Genomic DNA, 19,652 nt, shown 5'->3' on the forward strand with positions numbered 1-19,652 from the left:
TCACCACTGTCCTGGCACTGTCCCTCCTGGTCTTGTCACCTTTGTTCTAGCCCCAAATTATATTTACTTTTCCATTTTTTTCGAGAGGTAGGGGCACAAAATTCAAACTTGCCTCCGGGCGACAGGGATGAACTTACGCCACTGCACAGAGGACATGCTGCTCCAGATCCTGCCAGCCAGATGATAAGTAAGTGAAGGGAGAGTGTGTGTGGGTGTATTTATGTATGCGTGCGGTGGGGGGTGGGGGGGGGGCAAAATGTGAATAAACTGCACTTCTGTGGGCGTTACGTGTAAGCTACGCTACTACTGGGGTCGTTATGTGGAAGTGGTGCTACTACTGGGGCATTATGTGTAAGCTGTGATACAACTGGGGCATTATGTGTAAGCAGCGCCTCTACTGGGGGTGTTTTAAGGGGGCACTATTGTGTGGCCACGTCCCTTCCTTGTGAGACCACAACCTTTTATTGACAAGCGCTGTCCCTTTGTAAAGTATGGGAGGGCGCAAATTTAAAGTTTGCAGGGGGGCGCCGAACACCCTAGCATTAGCCCTGCCCCCAAATTTGTTTTTTTCCAAAATCATCCAGATCCAAAACCAAAACCAAAACACGAGCGGGGAATTAGAACTAGAGATGTGCACCGAAATTTTTTTTCGGGTTTTGGGTTTTGGTTTTGGATTCGGTTCCGTGGCCGTGTTTCGGATTAGGACGCGTTTTGGCAAAACCTCCCTGAAAATTTTTTGTCGGATTCGGGTGTTTTTTTTTCAAAAACCCCTCAAAAACAGCTTAAATCATAGAATTTGGGGATAATTTTGATCCTATAGTATTATTAACCTCAATAACCATAATTTCCACTCATTTCCAGTCTATTCTGAACACCTCACACCTCACCTCACAATACTATTTTTAGTCCTAAAATTTGCACCGAGGTCGCTGGATGACTAAGCAAAGCGACCCAAGAGGGCGGCACAAACACCTGGCCCATCTAGGAGTGGAACTGCAGTGTCAGACAGGATGGCACTTAAAAAAATTGGCCCCAAACAGCACATGATGCAAAGAAAAGAGAAAAAGAGGTGCACTGTGGTCGCTGGACGGCTAAGCTAAGGGACACAAACACCTCAATATCACAGGAATTATTTGTTCTAATCAATGGTATTATTGGTCCTAAATCACTGGAAGAAAATGACAAAATCACAGGAATTATTCGTTCTAATCAATGGTATTATTGGTCCAAATCACTGGAAGAAAATGACAAAATCACTGGAATTAAAAGGCAGTAATGTCGGGAATTATATCAAATGGCAGTACCACTGGACATATACGGAAGTGTCAGACAGGATGGCACTTAAGAAAATAGTCCCCAAACAGCACATGATGCAAAGAAAAGAGAAAAATAGGTGCACTGTGGTCGCTGGATGGCTAAGCTAAGCAACACAAACACCTCAATATCACAGGAATTATTGGTTCTAATCAATGGTATTATTGGTCCAAATCACTGGAAGAAAATGACAAAATCACAGGAATTATTCGTTCTAATCATTGGTATTATTGGTCCAAATCACTGGCAGAAAATGACAAAATCACAGGAATTATTTCTTCTAATCAATGGTATTTTTGGTCCAAATCACTGGAAGAAAATGACAAAATCACAGGAATTATTTGTTCTAATCAATAGTATTATTGGTCCAAATCACTGGAAGAAAATGACAAAATCACTGGAATCATTTGGCAAGATCACTGTAATTAATAGTTAATTATAAATCACTGATATTAATTGGTAAAATCTCGCTATCGCCTGCCTAGGGAAGTGGAATCTAGATGGGATTTTGTACCGGGGACACAATGATTTCATCAATTGTCTAAATCCCAATGCACTAATGGCGGAAAACGGGCGCACGTCTAACAGCGCACTGATTATACTGAGAACTGATTATATTGATCAATCACTGATTATACTGAGCACTGATTTTACTGAGCACTGATGATACTACGGAGAACTGACACTGAGCAACAAGAACAGCACTGGACTATTGTACTGTAGTATACTGGTCACCACAATGCTGCACTGTACTACTATATACTGCTCACAACAATGCAGCACAGATATGGATACTTGAAGTGACATGGAGCTGCAAGATACAGCAATGGCCTACTGTACTGTAAAACTATATACTGTTGGTCACCAAAATGCTGCACTGTACTTATATATATATATATATATATTATACGGGTTCACTACGGTATGCCGGCGGTCGGGGTCCCGGCGACCAGCATACCGGCGCCGGGAGCCCAACCGCCGGCTTACCGACAGTGTGGCGAGCGCAAATGAGCCCCTTGCGGGGTCGTGGACCACCACGAGGGATAATACGTGTTGGTATGCCGGCTGTCGGGATCCCGGCACCGGTATACTGTGCGCCGGGATCCCGTCAGTCGGCATACTGAAGACCACCCATATATACTGCTCACAACAGTGCAGTACAGATATGGATACTTGAAGTGACACCGCGGAGCTGCAAGATACAGCAGTGGCCTACTGTACTGTACAACTATATACTGGTGGTCACCAAAATGCTGCACTGTACTACTATATACTGCTCATAACAATGCAGCACAGATATGGATACGTGAAGTGACACCGCGGAGCTGCAAGATACAGCAATGGCCTACTGTACTGTACAACTATATACTGTTGGTCACCAAAATGCTGCACTGTACTACTATATATATATATATATATATATATATATATATATATATATATCCAATTGTAAAGAAGGCACTCACCAGACTGGTATTGAAAATGCAAAAGACGTTTATCAAATTTCACATCAGCGACTTATTCATGGTTGGTCGACGTTTCGGTCCCAAGCCGGACCTTTTTCCAGACCAGTATATACAATCGTCAGAATCACATATCAAATGACCCTCAGTGTGGAACTACAAATACCCAACCAAAGCCCGCCCATCTATTTAATTACCAATCACGGTCATTCAAATTTTAATAAGATAACATCCTCATTAAACACACATGGATCACAACACTGTACATACTTGTACATAACTTACAACAACAATATCGCACATAAGAAGTATAGGTATAAGATGTCTAAGCGCTCACCCTCTCCGCATGTGTCAGTGCCGTAGGTGGAGCGCACGCCGTCAGTGACCCGCATAGAACTTCCGCCTTCTTTAAACCACAAGTTGCTACTTCCGGCCCCGCAGTCTCACACTGAATACTCAGTGGAACGCACATCACAACTGACACGCAAGGCGCTTCCGCCTCCAGACGTGGTGTCATTGTGGGAAGAAAAAACGGATCACAGAGCGCAACATAAATGCGCTAATACATAGAAAAACTGACATCCTTAATTGATATAGGATAAAATCAAGTAACAGGTGTATGATAACATGTGTGTTCATGTAATAATGGCATAAACTCTAGAAATTTAGAGTAAGGCAGCTTAGGTAGGTATTAGAAGCTCCACACCGAACAAGTACCGCATAATAGAAACCCGATATAAACATATATACATATATAGACAATGCTTATGACATCTTACTATAACTGACATAACAAACAACATAATTAAAAACCTATTGATCGGACTGAAAAGCTGGATAGCCATGATGGACACCCATGAATGTAAACCATGCTGAATAATACCACAACGAAATATACCCACATTTTCTTGTGTTTAAAGAAAAACACTTAAATGATTCTGTTCATTCAGCCCTCTTGGAGATACTGTGCCCAGGTAGTGTATCCAGTATGCCTCTCTTTTCAGTAATAATGTGCCTCTATCACCTCCTCGTGGGGGTGGTGGGATCCAATCGATGATCATATGCCGCAATGTGGCTACTTGATGTTTCATCTGCATAAAATGGAATGCCACAGGTTTGTCGGTCTTGCCGCTGGTGAGTGCCATCTGTATTGAGGATCTGTGTTGGTTGATCCGTTCACGGTATGTTCTGATGGTTTTCCCCACGTACATTTTCCCACAGGGGCATGTGAGATAATAGACCACATGATCCATCAGACATGTTAGGTGGTGCCGTAACTCAATTCTGGTGCCATACAATGGGTGGTTGAAGAACCGTCCAGTTACCATGGCTCTGCAGGTCATGCATTTTAGGCACTTAAAGCAACCTGGGTTTACATTTAACCAGGTGTTACCAGTTGTCATCGTTGGTCGCATGGTTGGTCTCATCAACATGTCCTTCAAGTTGACACCCCTCTGCACACTTAATAGAGGTGGTCGACTGCCAACCTTTTTAAATTTGGGATCGGTGCTGATCATGGACCAATTTTTCTTTATTGTTCTTTCCACAGTGTGTAAACCAGTATTGCAGCTGGTCTTAAATATGATACGATCGCGATTCTTATTTTTACTGCTGGTCTTATTCATGTGCAGTTTGCGTGCTTTAACCAGACATTTGTCGACCACTGCGGCTGTGTATCCACGTTCAATGAACCGCTGTTTGCACTCAAGCAGTTGTATATCGGCATTAGTGTCATTGGAGTTGTTTCTTAATACCCTAAGAAATTGAGAGACGGGTAAGTTCGATTTTAAATTATCCATTGATGACTAGACGCCCATAGCAGGGTGTTCCGGTCTGTGGGCTTACGGTATAGAGTATATTCGAGCACTGATGGTAAAGACGGATTCTTGTATATTGTAATGTCCAAAAAATTGATATTAGACTCGCTCACTGTAGCAGTTAGTTTTATTGGACTGTTGAGAGCATTCAGGGTATCCACCATGGCAAAAAACAGTTCGGCGGAGGCCCGCCAAACAATGAAGAGATCATCAATGTATCTCTTGTAACATACAATGTGCTCAGCATAATTGCACAAAATGTTTTCATGTTCATACTTCGCCATGTACAGATTGGCGAACCCCGGGGCCAAATTAGAGCCCATAGCGGTGCCCGCCAACTGTACATAGTACTCATCCTGGTATTGAAAATAATTATACGTAAGTACCAATCTAATCAGACTCAAAATAAATTCAATAGGGGGACCCTCGTAAGGGCCCTTAATCAACGCCTCCCTTACAGCAGCAATCCCCTCCTCATGGGGAATAACCGTATACAATGATGTTACTTCTAGGGTGGCTAGTAAGCAGGTGGATACATCATCAGTGATGCGGGCCAATACTCCCAAGAGGTCACTAGTGTCACGAATATAGCTGTCCATCACCCTCACACATGGTTGGAGGAAATGGTCAACAAACCGTGCCAGTGGTTGTAGCAAGGATCCTTGTGCCGATATTATCGGCCTCCCTGGAGGTTTTATTAGGGATTTATGCACCTTGGGCAGGGTGTAGATGATGGGACAGATAGGGTAGGTCACTGATAAATAATCATAGACGTCATCATTGATCCATGCACATTGTAGTGCCTGAACCAGCAAGTCATCAACCTCCTTTTTAAATCTAGGGGTCGGGTTGTAAGAGATCTTAGCATAGGTGTTATTATCAGATAGTTGTGTTTTGATTTCGAGATCATAATCAGCGAAATCCTGAAGGACTACCGCTCCTCCCTTATCTGCATTCCTAATTACCAGATTGGTGTTTTGTTTTAAATCTCTTAATGCTTGCCATTCAATTTTAGATAGATTGGAGTAGCCTCTGCTACCGCCCTTGTTTTGTAATACCTCACTATCAATAACCTGTAAAAAGGTTTTTAAACTGGCGTTGTTAGAGATAGGATCAAATTTACTGGTATTCCTAAACATCCCAAGTGGCCGTACCTCACACTGCGGCTGATTATTGATGAATTTATTATCAAAAAATTCCCTGAGGCGTAGTTGACGTCCCATCTTATATCTTTCGATGGACCAATTAAAGGACTTGAAGTGACAGGTAGGGACAAAAGAAAGACCCTTACTTAACAGTGAGGTTTCGGCCTCCGATAGCACATGGGTAGATAAATTAAATATTAAGTTCGGGAACCTCTCCCTCCTCGTCCCCGTGGCTTTGATCCTCCCCCTCCGCGGGTGGGGTCGCCTGTGGCGACTTTGGCTCTCCGAGCTCTGGTGCCCGGTCCTAAAAAAGAAGATGACGCCCCTATCCCGGATGGTGGTATGCTGTCTGTGAATTCAGAGTCAGACAAGGAATACCCCTGTGGATAGTTAAACCTTTGCTGTCTATGGTTATATCTACTCTGTCGGTTACGTCGCCATCTGGTGGATTGATCGTCACCAGATAACCACTTATATACCGAATGCTGTTGGTAATCAGTTTCCACAGTTTCCCATTTCTTCCTCTTGAATGCTAACAAGTCAGATCGGTATTTGTCAATTTGTAATTTAATCTTATCTAGCCAATTTTCTGACTTGTCAGCCTTCAAACTGGAGGTATGTTCCCGTTCAAATATTTCGATGTCACTCTTTACTTTTTTAAGTTCTGTCCCCACTTCCTCTACTACAAGTACCAGTAAATCAGATGAACATTTGTTCAATATTCCACACCACTTTACACAAAAAGATGGATTTTTTCTACCAATGGTGGGAGTATTGGCAATTCTAAATCCCCTGGGGATTCTCTTCTTCCGATAGTATTCGGACAGAAACTGTCCGTGCAGGGTTAAATCTATTTCCCTCTTCTTCAGTTTATTAAGTTTGTGGAAAAGATCTAAAGGTGTTCGAGCTGGTAATTGGTCAAAGTCTGTCTGATTAAATAGGACTTTTTCAATATCATCATCAGTGTAGCTAACAAACGCATTCTCTGCCTCACTTAAAGAGTTCTCATCTAATATGCCTCCACTCAGAGACATCCTAAACCAGGTGAGAGTATGAACACTATTACATCCAGCGATTCAGTCCACACATAGATAAGGGCAATTAAAATAACCAAATGTGGTCAAATAGATAGAGATCTCTGACAGATTGAATAAAAGTAATATCACTAACAAAAATTTTTTTCTTTTTAGAGAAAAAACTGCTATAGAGTCGTCAAAAAAGAAAAAATGAACAACAGTTGTCCAAATAATCATGGAGGGTGCTCACTTAGAAGTATACCGTATTGATATCATCAAATATTCCAAAGTAAGTGAAGTGGCACTCACTATATAACCGATGCCAACTGCTGGGGTGTCACAGTTCCAGGGAGTAGCTTGTATCCACAAGGTCCCATAAAAATCATTTAAGTGTTTTTCTTTAAACACAAGAAAATGTGGGTATATTTCGTTGTGGTATTATTCAGCATGGTTTACATTCATGGGTGTCCATCATGGCTATCCAGCTTTTCAGTCCGATCAATAGGTTTTTAATTATGTTGTTTGTTATGTCAGTTATAGTAAGATGTCATAAGCATTGTCTATATATGTATATATGTTTATATCGGGTTTCTTTTATGCGGTACTTGTTCGGTGTGGAGCTTCTAATACCTACCTAAGCTGCCTTACTCTAAATTTCTAGAGTTTATGCCATTATTACATGAACACACATGTTATCATACACCTGTTACTTGATTTTATCCTATATCAATTAAGGATGTCAGTTTTTCTATGTATTAGCGCATTTATGTTGCGCTCTGTGATCCGTTTTTTCTTCCCACAATGACACCACGTCTGGAGGCGGAAGCGCCTTGCGTGTCAGTTGTGATGTGCGTTCCACTGAGTATTCAGTGTGAGACTGCGGGGCCGGAAGTAGCAACTTGTGGTTTAAAGAAGGCGGAAGTTCTATGCGGGTCACTGACGGCGTGCGCTCCACCTACGGCACTGACACATGCGGAGAGGGTGAGCGCTTAGACATCTTATACCTATACTTCTTATGTGCGATATTGTTGTTGTAAGTTATGTACAAGTATGTACAGTGTTGTGATCCATGTGTGTTTAATGAGGATGTTATCTTATTAAAATTTGAATGACCGTGATTGGTAATTAAATAGATGGGCGGGCTTTGGTTGGGTATTTGTAGTTCCACACTGAGGGTCATTTGATATGTGATTCTGACGATTGTATATACTGGTCTGGAAAAAGGTCCGGCTTGGGACCGAAACGTCGACCAACCATGAATAAGTCGCTGATGTGAAATTTGATAAACGTCTTTTGCATTTTCAATACCAGTCTGGTGAGTGCCTTCTTTACAATTGGATGTATTATGGGACCTTGTGGATACAAGCTACTCCCTGGAACTGTGACACCCCAGCAGTTGGCATCGGTTATATAGTGAGTGCCACTTCACTTACTTTGGTATATATATATATATATATACTGCTCACAACAATGCAGCACAGATATGGATACTTGAAGTGACACCGCGGAGCTGCAAGATACAGCAATGGCCTACTGTACTGTACAACTATATACTGTTGGTCACCAAAATGCTGCACTGTACTACTATATATACTGTATATATATATATATATATATATATATATATATATATTGCTCACAACAGTGCAGAACAGATATGGATACTTGAAATGACACCGCGGAGCTGCAAGATACAGCAGTGGCCTACTGTACTATACTGTACAACTATATACTGGTGGTCACCAAAATGCTGCACTGTACTACTGTATAGTGCTCACAACAATGCAGCACAGATATGGATACTTGAAGTGACACGGAGCTGCAAGATACAGCAATGGCCTACTGTACTGTACAACTATATACTGGTGGTCACCAAAATGCTGCTCTGTACTACTGTATACTGCTCACAACAATGCAGCACAGATATGGATACTCGAAGTGACACCACGGAGCTGCAAGATACAGCAATGGCCTACTGTACTGTACAACTATATACTGTTGGTCACCAAAATGTTGCACTGTACTACTATATATACTGTATATATATATACTGCTCACAACAATGCAGCACAGATATGGATACTTGAAGTGACACGGAGCTGCAAGATACAGCAATGGCCTACTGTACTCTACAACTATATACTGATGGTCACCAAAATGCTGCACTGTACTACTATATACTGCTCACAACAATGCAGCACAGATATGGATACTTGCAGTGACACAGAGCTGCAAAATACAGCAATGGCCTACTGTACTGTACAACAATATACTGGTGGTCACCAAAATGCTGCACTGTACTACTATATATACTGCTCACAACAATGCAGCACAGATATGGATACTTGCAGTGACACGGAGCTGCAAGATACAGCAATGGCCTACTGTACTGTACAACTATATACTAATGGTAACCAAAATGCTGCACTGTACTACTATATATATATATATATATATATATATATACTGCTCACAACAATGCAGCACAGATATGGATACTTGAAGTGACACCGCGGAGCTGCAAGATACAGCAATGGCCTACTGTACTGTACAACTATATACTGTTGGTCACCAAAATGCTGCACTGTACTACTATATATACTGTATATATATATATATATATATATATTGCTCACAACAGTGCAGCACAGATATGGATACTTGAAATGACACCGCGGAGCTGCAAGATACAGCAGTGGCCTACTGTACTATACTGTACAACTATATACTGGTGGTCACCAAAATGCTGCACTGTACTACTGTATAGTGCTCACAACAATGCAGCACAGATATGGATACTTGAAGTGACACGGAGCTGCAAGATACAGCAATGGCCTACTGTACTGTACAACTATATACTGGTGGTCACCAAAATGCTGCTCTGTACTACTGTATACTGCTCACAACAATGCAGCACAGATATGGATACTTGAAGTGACACCACGGAGCTGCAAGATACAGCAATGGCCTACTGTACTGTACAACTATATACTGTTGGTCACCAAAATGTTGCACTGTACTACTATATATACTGTATATATATATACTGCTCACAACAATGCAGCACAGATATGGATACTTGAAGTGACACGGAGCTGCAAGATACAGCAATGGCCTACTGTACTCTACAACTATATACTGATGGTCACCAAAATGCTGCACTGTACTACTATATACTGCTCACAACAATGCAGCACAGATATGGATACTTGCAGTGACACAGAGCTGCAAAATACAGCAATGGCCTACTGTACTGTACAACTATATACTGGTGGTCACCAAAATGCTGCACTGTACTACTATATATACTGCTCACAACAATGCAGCACAGATATGGATACTTGCAGTGACACGGAGCTGCAAGATACAGCAATGGCCTACTGTACTGTACAACTATATACTAATGGTAACCAAAATGCTGCACTGTACTACTATATATATATATATATATATATATAGTATATACTGGTCACACAACAATGCAGCAGATATTGAGCACTGATCAGGATACTGTCTAGAACTGAGTCTGAAACGGAGCTGCAAGATACAGCAATGGCCTACTGTATTGTACTAATATAAAATACTGGTGGTCTCCACAATGCAGCACACTGAGCACAGATATTTGCAGCACACTGAGCACAGATATGGAGCTTTTCAGGCAGAGAACGTAGCCACGTCCTCTCTGTTCAATCTCCAATGCACGAGTGAAAATGGCGGCGACGCGCGGCTCTTTATATGGAATACGAATCTCACGAGAATCCGACAGCGGGATGATGACGTTCGGCCTCGTTCGGGTTAACCGAGCAAGGCGGGAAGATCCGAGGCTGCCTTGGACCCGTGTCTCGACGAACCGAACCCGCTCATCTCTAATTAGAACCAAAACACGAAAAGTGCCCACCGCACATCTCTAATATAGATTGATAGAGAATATCCTGAGTTTCGAGTCAGCCAGTGATGCAAAGCAGCCAAAAATCATCAGGGAAATTACGCAGTGGCCATTTTCCATTTGCACATGCGCAACTGAGGAGTCAAGGTTAATGTGGCACAGAGGCCATGTTCCTAGAGACCTGCACTTGTGCAGTAGATTCTGGCACAAAGCCAGTCTACTGCTGCAATGCCAGGGAGGTCGAGGCCCACACAGAGCCTGCACATGGACCCTCTAAATCCATTGTTTTGCAATAAGAACTATAAGCCAGATAAGTATAATAATAGAATGTGCTTACTCTCAGCTGTGCTCCCTGAGCCTGGGCTGGAACACATGCAGCTATACACAGTGCATCTGGCCTCACTTTGGTACAGATGCTGAGCAGTCAACTGTGAAAAATAACAGAACAGTTATTTCTATTGCTGCCCCTTACGGCCTGTTTGCAATAATCACTCAGGGTCTGCAAAAATGAAAGAAAATAAATAAGCAAGTAAAAGAGAACGTTCAGCACACTCTGGCTTATTTCCTCCAGAAACAAATTAAATGACCTCTCATTTAATTTTTCAGAAGAGACTTGACACAGGAACAGGAGGCTTTTTCCTTTTATTGATTTCTTCAAAATACCCTGTCCAAGCGAACAACAGAGTTACTTAGTCTTGTGGCTGTTTTACGATTAAAGTGAAATTAAAAACATACAGTGCACACACATAGAGGGGCAAAGAGCTGATGACTATTGGCCTGATTTTGAGTTGTATTTACACCTGGGCATCTATTTTCCAAGCCTTGCAGAGAGATATGGTGGAGAGAAATCAAGTGCCAACTAACCAGCACCTGTTATTTTTCAAACACAACCAGTAACGGAAACAGTATAGGATCCGACGGTCGGGATCCCGGCGGTCATAATACCGACACCAGAATCCCAACATGCGGGATCCAGATGGTGAGCGCAGCGTGTCCCCTCGCCAGCTCATTGCACTCGCCATGCTTTGGGCACAGTGGTGAGCTTCGCTCTCCACACTAATTTATTCCCCCTCGGGGGGTGGCATGTACCACCACCCTGAGTGTGGAATCGGGGCCCTGGTCGGGATTTCGACCACCGGGATTCCCCTGGATGTCGGGATTCCTGCGTCGGTATTATGACCACCGTGATCCCGACCATTGGGAAATAACTGCTTCCCCCAGTAACATGGCAGTAAGCTGATTGGCTGGTATTTTATCTCTCTCCACTTTATCACTCTCCAAGGCTTAGTACATAGATCAGGGACATGCAGTCAGGGTAGACCGTTATACTCCCTATCAAACTCCTGAAATTTTATATAACAACGATTAGAATAATACAAAGAATATATTTATAACATAAACATCTTTTTTGTAATACTTTTTATAGCTAACACTCAGCAGCTCTGTGGAGATCCCTGGAGCTGCAGGGAGATGAAAGATGAGGCATCAACAGCTCTGCCGCGGTTCTACAGTCAGACACTGCTTTGCAGAGCCTGGGGTGGGGCAACACCATGGGCAGTAAAGCTGCACAGAAAGGGAGCTCATAGAGGCATGCGTCTGAATGTTGGGGTGTGTCTTGTGCACTGATGGACATTTGGATGTGTCATGTGACCAGGAAGTGCACTGTAGTCAGAGCTCAGTCAGCAGCAGCAGCAGCAAGAGAAGACACATGGATGCAGGTATAATACTCAATGGACACTGTAGCTTAGTGTAGTGAGGGGAGAGTTACAGTGAGTAGAGGGTGAGACAGGCATTCAGACCCATCCCCATGTGTGCCTCTCAAGCCATTCAGCTCACCGCACATCACTGACATAGACCCCTTTGTTTCTACAGGATCTGGTCATGATCCCAGTGGATAAGATCCCGGCAGTTGAAATGCTGTCCCCGGAATCCCGACACTAATCAGAATTACTGCGCCAGGTTCATGAACAAGTGTTTGCCAGGCCGCCAGAGAGGAAAGACGCAGGGGGGAGGAGGGTTAGGTTTAAGCTGTGGGAGGAGGGTTAGGGTTAGATTGTAGGTAGTGGGTTAGGTTTAGTCTGCAGGAAGGGTGGTGGATAGGTTTAGGCACCACCAGGGAGGGTTAGGCTGCCGGGGGGGTGGGGGGGTTAGGTTTTGGCTAAGGGAAAGGAGAATTAGGGTAAGGGGCCATTGGGGAAAGGTAAGTATACTTACCTTGACCCTGTCGGGATTCTCACCATCGGGATGCTGTGGTTGATATTCTGACCAACGGCATCCCAACTGCGGGCATATCAAACCCAACCCATCTCTACAGCTACAGACCATCCCATGGGGTGAGATCCAGAAAATTTATATTTGCAGAGATCATATTATTATTGCTTCTTTTTTTATTACCTATTTCCTTATTATGGGTTACATAAAAGGCAAACCTGTATTTCAGTGGTACTGTACATATGAAGCAGGTCAGTGTATCTATGAAAGACAGTAAATAGCTGTGGAAATCACTAAAAACACTTTCACTAATTTCAGACGTGAGAAAAAGGGCCCACAACTGAATGCATGTACAGGTTGAGTATCCCTTATCCAAAATGCTTGGGACCAGAGGTATTTTGGATATCGGATTTTTCCGTATTTTGGAATAATTGCATACCATAATGAGATATCATGGCAATGGGACCTAAATCTAAGCACATAATGCATTTATGTTTTATATGCACTTTATACACACAGCCTGAAGGTAATTTTAGCCAATATTTTTTCTAACTTTGTGCATTAAACAAAGTGTGTCTACATTCACACAATTAATTTATGTTTCATATACACCTTATATACACAGTCTGAAGGTCATTTAATACAATATTTTTAATAACTGTGTGTATTAAACAAAGTTTGTGTACATTGAGCCATCAGAAAACAAAAGTTTCACTATCTCACTCTCGCTCAAAAAAGTCCGTATTTCGGAATATTCCGTATTTCTGATATTTGGATATGGGATACTCAACCTGTAATATGAAATACATGAGAAAGCTTATTGTATGGAGTAGTTAGTAGTCAAGCAGTCTAGCTGTGGAATACTGTGATATTTGTACACACGTCTAAGTGTGTTTTCAGAGGAAACCTCCAGAACGCCATTCCGGAAGTTCTCTTTACCAATGACGTGATCCACAGCCATTTTCCCGAATGTTACCCTGGTCAGTTCAGGAATCAGAAAATCTCCCCAGAGTCTGAACCTTATGTCCACGGTGGTCTGGCTGCTGTAATTACTGTTTAGCAACTTGAAACTACTGTACAAGTTCCTGATATCACTGCTACCTGGTACAGAACTGTAAGAGCAGAGGCGTAACTAGGGTTTTCGGAGCCTAGGGCAAGGTTAGGAATGGCGCCCCCCTCCCCCCCATCCCCCCTCACCACCACCTAAAAAAAAAAAAAAAGAAGGAAAGAAAAGCCTTAGAAAAAAAATCGACAAATTGTGTGTGCGCGCCGCAGGCGCGCGCTGGGAAAAATGGGCGTGGTCACATACCAGAAGGGGCGTGGCAACCGAAAATGGGGCGTGAAAACATGATACGCCACCTGTTTCATGTCACACTGGGAACATTATTTTCAATTAAACATGCACCTTACCTGTGTGATGGTTTCTCACAATATGGAACGTCTGAAGAACTGTATCCTCTGAGGCAGATGGCGTCTTCAGTCGGTATTCACTATTCATGTAGGAGATCCGATCGTCCGGAAGATGCCTGTTTGTGTAGGAATATTAACAAGGTCAGTATCATGCAACAGTGGTTCAACAAGACTCACATACTGTCCCCTGTGTTACATCCTGCCCCCTGCGTCTCTCAGCCACACCATCATCTCCCTCTCGTGTCATCTCTCAGTCACACCATCACCACCCCCTGCATCATCTTTCAGCCACACCATCACCTCCCCCTGCGTCACTACTCAGCACACAATCACCTCCCCCTGCGTCGTCACTCAGCACACCATCACCTCCCCCTGCGTCGTCACTCAGCACACCATCACCTCCCCCTGTGTCGTCACTCAGCACACCATCACCTCCCCCTGCATCATCATTCAGCACACCATCACCTCCCCCTGCGTTGTCATTCAGCACACCATCACCTCCCACTGCGCCGTCTTTCAGCACACGCTATTGCACTCTGTGTCTCTGTGTGTGTTCCATGAGCTGGGAGCCCATGCTGCTGATGTCAGGGAGACTGCACCGCACCAGAGCGCCCTGTGCTTGCATTCTGACAGAGAGGGCGGGATGTATTAACATACATTGCCACCAATCGCCGCCTACCGCAGCGATGCTAACATATGTGATTAACATTGCAATGCGGTAGACGAACCCCCCTGTGATGTTGAATGGAGTTACTCACACTGCTGGCGGGGAGGGGGCATGGAGACACACTGCTGGCGCGGAGGTGGCATGGAGACACACACTGCTGTTGGGGGGGCATGCAGACACACACTGCTGATGGGGGGGGGGCATGGAGACAGACACATACACACACACACACACTGCTGATGGGGGGGCATGGAGACACACACTGCTGATGGGGAGGGGGGCATGGAGCAGTGGTGCAAGTAGAAAAAATTTCTTACAGGTACTGTGTACGCGCGCCAAAAAATGGGTGTGACCAAATGCCATATGGGGCGTGGCCAATGAAAATGTGGGCGTGATACACATATGGGGGAGGGGCAGATACACATATGACCCCCACAGTGCCAGATACACGTTGCCCCACAGTGCCAGATACACGTTGCCCCACAGTGCCAGATACACGAATGCCCCACAGTGCCAGATACACGATTGCCCCACAGTGCCAGATATACATTGCCCCCCACAGTGCCAGGTATACATTGCCCCCCACAGTGCCAGGTATTCGTGAAGCAGCAGCAGAATCCCCCCTCCCCTCCCCTTCCCCTGCTCACCGCTGCTGCTGACTTGTGTGAGGGGAGGAGAGCGCAGCCTGCGTCTCTCCTTCCCCTCAGTCTCCGGCGGGTGAGTTCAATATTCAGCGCCGATCCGTGAGCCAATCAAAGCTCCGCGAGCTCTGATTGGCTCACGGGCGGCGCTAATTTGAACGAAGACACTGAGGGGCAGGAGAGGCGCAGGCTGCGCTCTCCTCCCCTCACATCAGCGGTAGAAAGCGGCGGCCCATCGGTGTGGGTACGGCGTACCCACAGCGAAATTCTTAAGGGTACGCCGTACCCACCCATACCCGCATACTTGCACCGCTGGCATGGAGACACACACACACTGCTGATGGGGGGTAGGGAGGCATGGAGACACATACACACTGCGGATGGGGGGTAGGGGGACATGGAGACACATACACACTGCGGATGGGGGGTAGGGGGGCATGGAGACACACACACACTGCGGATGGGGGGTAGGGGGGCATGGAGACACATACACACTGCGGATGGGGGGTAGGGGGGCATGGAGACACATACACACTGCGGATGGGGGGTAGGGGGGCATGGAGACACACACACACTGCTGATGGGGAGTAGGGGGGCATGGAGACACACACACACTGCTGATGGGGAGTAGGGGGCATGGAGACACATACACACTGCGGATGGGGGTAGGGGGGCATGGAGACACATACACACTGCGGATGGGGGTAGGGGGGCATGGAGACACATACACACTGCGGATGGGGGGTAGGGGGGCATGGAGACACATACACACTGCTGATGGGGGGTAGGGGGCATGGAGACGCACACACACTGCTGATGGGGGGTAGGGGAGCAGGGGGGCATGGAGACACACACACTGCTGATGGGGGGTAGGGGGGCATGGAGACACTCTGGTGTGGGGAGGGGGACATGGAGACACACACACACTGCTGATGGGAGGGGGGCATGGAGACACTCAGGGACACACACACATACTGAGGTGCCCTCACCTTGATGAATTGCAGCCTCCAGCAGCTCCTCCCTGCTCTTCCACGCTGCCAGCCAGGCCCCAGAAGAAGAGCAGCAGAGCTGCAGAAGATCCCGATGTAGCCCCGCCCCCTGCTTGGGTCAGATGAGCATGTGCTGGGCTCCACCAATCTGGGCTCAGCACATGCTCCTCTGACCCCACTGTCACATGTTACTCTCTGCTGCTGCTGCTGAGCTGCTGCTGCTGCTGCTCCTCGTTCACTTCTCACACAGCAGGCTCCTGGCGGAAGCAGCAGCACGTTAATGGAGGCAGGGGCGGGCGAGCAGGTACAATGCCCTGGCCGGCGGCGCCCCCTTCTGCTGGGCCTGCCACAGCGCCCAGGGCACGTGCCCTGCTCGACCCCCCTTAGTTACGCCTCTGTGTAAGAGACCTGCTACAGGTAAACAGCCCTCACGAGGACAACTACTGCTAAAGGAGAGGTTTATCAAGCTTTCTACAGAGGATAAGTGGTGGTGTTGCCCAAATCCATACCTCCCAATTGCCCCGCTTTAGGTGGGACAGTCCCATTTTAATGGGACTGTCCCACTGTCCCATCCACAGTCTGCAGTGTCCCACAGTGGAGCAGGAGGGGAAGTTCGGGGAGCATACACTGCTGGTCTCAGAGAATGCTTGGCACACCCCCACATTGAAACTAATGGGGGTGCAGTGAAGGTCCACCCCTTTCCTTTGAGACTCCACCCTTTTGTGGAGGGGTGCGCAGGGTCCTGGTTCCAAGATCAACTGAGTTGTAAGGTATACCGTAGCAACCATCAATAAAATTCTAGCTATCATTTTAATGTACAAGATAAATGATAGCTAGAATCTGATTTGCTGCTGTGCGCAACACCTCCTCTTCCAATGGGTAATTAAGAGGAAAGTTTTACCCTGCTCAAACAGGTGTTATACAGTAGATTCCAGTATTTGGAGCAGCCACATAAGGATATTTTAAATGGATAGTAAATCATAAAATATTCATGAACACCGTCTCCCCACCCACCACCCGCTCTTCCCCAGGTATTGTGGTAGAAAAGGATTACATTCGATTTACCGGCGGATGGGATGCCGACGCCGGGATCCTAACAGCCGGCATTTTTACTGCAACCCATCGAAAAATAACACTGATCCTGCATTTGGAAGTCTTTAAGTAGTTGATTCATATTTCACTCTTCTTCAAGATTATGTAGAATATTGAAATCTATTACTATTGCTGCATTAATATAATCCTGGTCTACTAAATACAGTATTTGCAAGATCACTGTAAAAATGGACCTGAAAATAAATGAAAGTTCTATAATCAGCCTTTTTTCCTTCCTGTCATTCATCAATGTTACTGTATGACAAAATGCTCCTATTATCTCCTTATTTATTTATCTATTAACAGTTTCTTATATAGGGGGTAATTCCAAGTTGTTCGCAGCAGGAAATTTTTTAGCAGTTGGGCAAAACCATGGCCCTCATTCCGAGTTGTTCGCTCGGTATTTTTCATCGCATCGCAATGAAAATCCGCTTAGTACGCATGCGCAATGTTCGCACTGCGACTGCGCCAAGTAACTTTGCTATGTAGAAAGTAATTTTACTCACGGCTTTTTCATCGCTCCGGCGAACGTAATGTGATTGACAGGAAATGGGTGTTACTGGGCGGAAACACGGCGTTTCAGGGGCGTGTGGCTGAAAACGCTACCGTTTCCGGAAAAAACGCAGGAGTGGCCGGAGAAACGGTGGGAGTGCCTGGGCGAACGCTGGGTGTGTTTGTGACGTCAACCAGGAACGACAAGCACTGAACTGATCGCACAGGCAGAGTAAGTCTGGAGCTACTCTGAAACTGCTAAGTAGTTAGTAATCGCAATATTGCGAATACATCGGTCGCAATTTTAAGAAGCTAAGATTCACTCCCAGTAGGCGGCGGCTTAGCGTGTGTAACTCTGCTAAATTCGCCTTGCGACCGATCAACTCGGAATGAGGGCCCATGTGCACTGCAGGGGAGGCAGATATAACATGTGCAGAGAGAGATAGATTTGTGTGTGGCGAGTTCAATCTGCAATCTAAACTGCAGTGTAAAAATAAAGCAGCCAGTATTTACCCTGCACAGAAACAAAATAACCCCCCCAAATCTAACTCTCTCTTCAAATGTTATATCTGCCCCCCCCCCCTGCAGTGCACATGGTTTTGCCCAACTGCTAAAAAATTTCCTGCTGCGATCAACTTGGAATTACCCCCCCATAGGCCCTCATTCCGAGTTGTTCGCTCGTTAGTGGTTTTCGCAACGGAGCGATTTGTTGCAAACTGCGCATGCGCAATGTTCGCAGTGCGTCTGCGCCAAGTAAATTTGCCAAAAAGTTAGGTATTTTACTCACGGCTTAACGAAGAAATTTCTTTGTTCTGGTGATCGGAGTGTGATTGACAGGAAGTGGGTGTTTCTGGCCGGAAACTGGCCGTTTTATGGGAAAAACGTGGGAGTGGCTGGAGAAACGGGGGAGTGTCTGGGCGAACGCTGGGTGTGTTTGTGACGTCAAACCAGGAACGAAACTGACTGAACTGATCGCAGTGGCAGAGTAAGTCCCGAGCTACTCAGAAACTGCAAAGAAATTTCTATTCGCAATTATGCGAATCTTTCGTTCGCAATTCTGCAAAGCTAAGATTCACTCCCAGTAGGCGGCGGCTTAGCGTGTGCAAAGCTGCGAAAAGCAGCTAGCGAGCGAACAACTCGGAATGAGGGCCATAGCGCAGTATATTCCGTTGCACTTTACAATTGGAACAACAGTAATAGAACAAAGCTGGGTAATAACAGACAGACATAGGGGGTCATTCCGAATTGATCGCTCACTAGCTATTTTTTGCAGCACTGCGAACAGATAGTCGCCGCCTATAAGGGTGTGTATGTTTGCTTTGCAAGTGTGCAATCGTATGTGCAGCCGAGCAGTACAAAAAAGTTTTGTACAGTTTCTGAGTAGCTCAGAACTTACTCAGCTGCTGCGATCGCTTCAAGCTGTTCTTGCCCGGAATTGACGTCAGACACCTGCCCTGCAAACGCTTCGACATGCCTGCGTTTTTCCAAACACTCCCAGAAAATGGTCAG

The 19,652-nt window shown here is 45.3% G+C and overlaps 1 long non-coding RNA gene across 1 annotated transcript; it reads right to left on the bottom strand.

The window, feature by feature from the left end:
- Positions 1 to 10,982: 10,982 nt before the first annotated feature.
- On the bottom strand, positions 10,983 to 16,701 carry LOC134928246 (uncharacterized). Its single transcript, XR_010177868.1, has 3 exons — positions 16,560 to 16,701; positions 14,263 to 14,378; positions 10,983 to 11,069 (listed from the first exon to the last, which is right to left on the bottom strand). It is a non-coding gene; the product is annotated as an uncharacterized LOC134928246 (long non-coding RNA).
- Between the last annotated feature and the right edge of the window lie 2,951 nt (positions 16,702 to 19,652).

Source organism: Pseudophryne corroboree, chromosome 5 (assembly GCF_028390025.1).
Source record: "Pseudophryne corroboree isolate aPseCor3 chromosome 5, aPseCor3.hap2, whole genome shotgun sequence".
Classification (NCBI taxonomy): domain Eukaryota; kingdom Metazoa; phylum Chordata; class Amphibia; order Anura; family Myobatrachidae; genus Pseudophryne; species Pseudophryne corroboree.